Below are 2526 nucleotides of genomic sequence, written 5' to 3' on the forward strand. Positions count from 1 at the left end.
CCCAAGAGGGTTAAGACAGTGCTGGAAAATGATGGTGGCCACACAAAATATTGACACTTTGGGCCCAATTTGGACATTTTCACTTAGGGGTGTACTCACTTTTGTTGCTAGCGGTTTAGACATTAATGGCTGTGTGTTGAGTTATTTTGAGGGGACAGCAAATTGACACTGTTATACAAGCTGTACACACACTACTTTACATTGTAGCAAAGTGTCATTTCTTCAGTGTTGTCACATGAAAAGATATACTCAAATATTTACAAAAATGTGAGGGGTGTACTCACTTTTGTGATATACTGTAATTGCCTTAATCAATAATCTACTTTGAAGGTGAGACATGAGGATGAGATCAAGAAACCACATCTGGCAGTGTGTTGCCTGACTGACAGTATTAGTACTTTTCCATATGGTGTTACTGGGGTCTCAATGATTTATTATCACACATTCAGAAATATCCTTACCGTGCAGCATCTTGGATTTGTACTGTCAAAATTGACAGTGAGGAATTCAAGAACTAGGGAAAGTAGGGATGACAAATTGTTGATTTGATTTAATGAAACCAAGTTGCCATTGAGAACAGCTATGTAGTTACTATATGTTTTAATGCAAACCTTCTGTTTCATTGGGTGATATTGCACTGATGCCCACTCCACATGTCATGACTGACATTCCCTGAACAACCTCTTGTTTGCTCAAGGAGACCTGCAGAAAGCATTTGAGACACATACACATTTGGTACTGTAGTTAAGACATTATGCCATACGGATTTAAAGGATATCTAGATATTTCCATAGTTGTTACTTTTCATTTAAAAGTGTACTACTTGTTCCTAAATTATTACAATGATACTGTGACTACACTAACCAAGCATGAACACATTCACTAACCACTAATCAAATACTCTATAACACAAATAGGGAAGAAATCCTTCAGAAAGTACCTTACTGTAATTCACAGAAACCACCGCTCCACAGGTTCCATGTGTCTTCCTTGTTCGTCGCCTACTAGATCTCTCTGCAGAGAGACATTATGCAATCACCAACAGAAGCAGTAACAGGATGATCTAGTTTCTGTCCCTGTCCTGACAACACGGTTCATGCTGCATTCACAGTTGTGACAACAGTACCTTGTCTTAGATTTTCTCTGAGTGTTTTAAACTCCGGGAACTCAGCATCCAGGTGGGACACAAACACCTCGTCCACAGGGCTGCCAGTCTGGCCAGAGACAGAGATCTAAAAACACAACATGGCAACAAGAACAAGCTTAAATTAGGGATAAATTGTGTTTTTTTCCCCTTAATGATAACAAGTGGTTAAATTGAGCCGGAGCTACTCGAAGCAGGGCTCCTGCACCTTGGGTCAAAGCGAAAGCCAAGCTCCAGCAATCTACGGGTCCAAAGAAAAAAGAAAAAGTATGATAAAAGTATGATAAACCAAGGTTAAGATTAAGGCTTGGGTACCCTAGGATGACAGCAATCATAAACCTAGCTTCATGTACACATCCTTGTTAAACCCTAACCCTCAACCACAACCCTAACCCTAGATTCATGTCTACATCCCAGTTCAACCCTTAACCTAGCCTCAACCACAACCCTATTCCTAGCCCCATGCCCACATCCCAGTTCAATCTAAACCTAGCCTCAACTCTAACCAAAATGGTAGCTTCATGTCCACATCCCGGTTCAACCCTAAACCTAGACTCAACGACAACCCTAAGCCTAGCTTTACATCCACATTCTGGTTCAACCCTAACCCTGGCCCCAACCACAAACTTAACCCTAGCTCCTGCCCTAACCCTAACTTCAACTCCAATCCTAACCCCCCCCCCCCCCCCCCCCCCCCCCCCCCCCCCCAAATAGGGCTTTCCAACCTCCAAATTCCCAATTTAACCCCTGATGATAACCGTAATCATTATGTTATACTGGGCTATGAACTATGTATGAACTATTCATGGGCTGCCATATGTTGGTGTTACATCCTGCTGATAACACACATGCACACACGTGACTATGACATGTGGATGTATCTCAGGGAGCTGACCTTGACAGAGTAGAGTGTGAAGTGGACAGGCTGTAGGCCACAGCGAAGGTAGTAGGAGAGGACATCCACAAGGAAGTGGTTGGGTTCTGATGACCTGCTGTGACTGGACTGCTGCAATGGCACATAGTAGACACAGTATTAGGTCTCACTGTGACATGACTGGATGTCTATTTCTATCTTAAAAACCACTTTCCATTTAGGTATCCTTGAACCCATTTGATGGATCTTTTTGGACAATCATGATCAGAATTAGATTACTTTATAAAACAATGCATGTATTAGTACTCATTACAATTCCTGCCAGCTTTGGAATCATGGCTCCCAAACTGTTGATGTTGCTTTCGTACCAGGGATCGACCCTTCCTAAGAACGAGGCTAGAGACAACCTGTCTCCAACTTGTGATGTGCTTTCCTGAAAAAGAGAAAAGACTGGTTCCATAACCTAGCAAATCATACCGGTTACTGTACATGTGCAGCATGAGATGGA

The 2526-nt window shown here is 42.3% G+C and overlaps 1 long non-coding RNA gene across 1 annotated transcript; it reads right to left on the reverse strand.

Moving 5' to 3' along the window:
• Positions 1–964: 964 nt before the first annotated feature.
• On the reverse strand, positions 965–2144 carry LOC120044744. The gene is made up of 3 exons (XR_005476578.1): positions 2040–2144; positions 1127–1232; positions 965–1014 (listed from the first exon to the last, which is right to left on the reverse strand). It is a non-coding gene; the product is annotated as an uncharacterized LOC120044744 (long non-coding RNA).
• Positions 2145–2526: the final 382 nt, after the last annotated feature.

The sequence above is a fragment of the Salvelinus namaycush genome, chromosome 3, assembly GCF_016432855.1.
Source record: "Salvelinus namaycush isolate Seneca chromosome 3, SaNama_1.0, whole genome shotgun sequence".
In the NCBI taxonomy this organism is placed as follows: domain Eukaryota; kingdom Metazoa; phylum Chordata; class Actinopteri; order Salmoniformes; family Salmonidae; genus Salvelinus; species Salvelinus namaycush.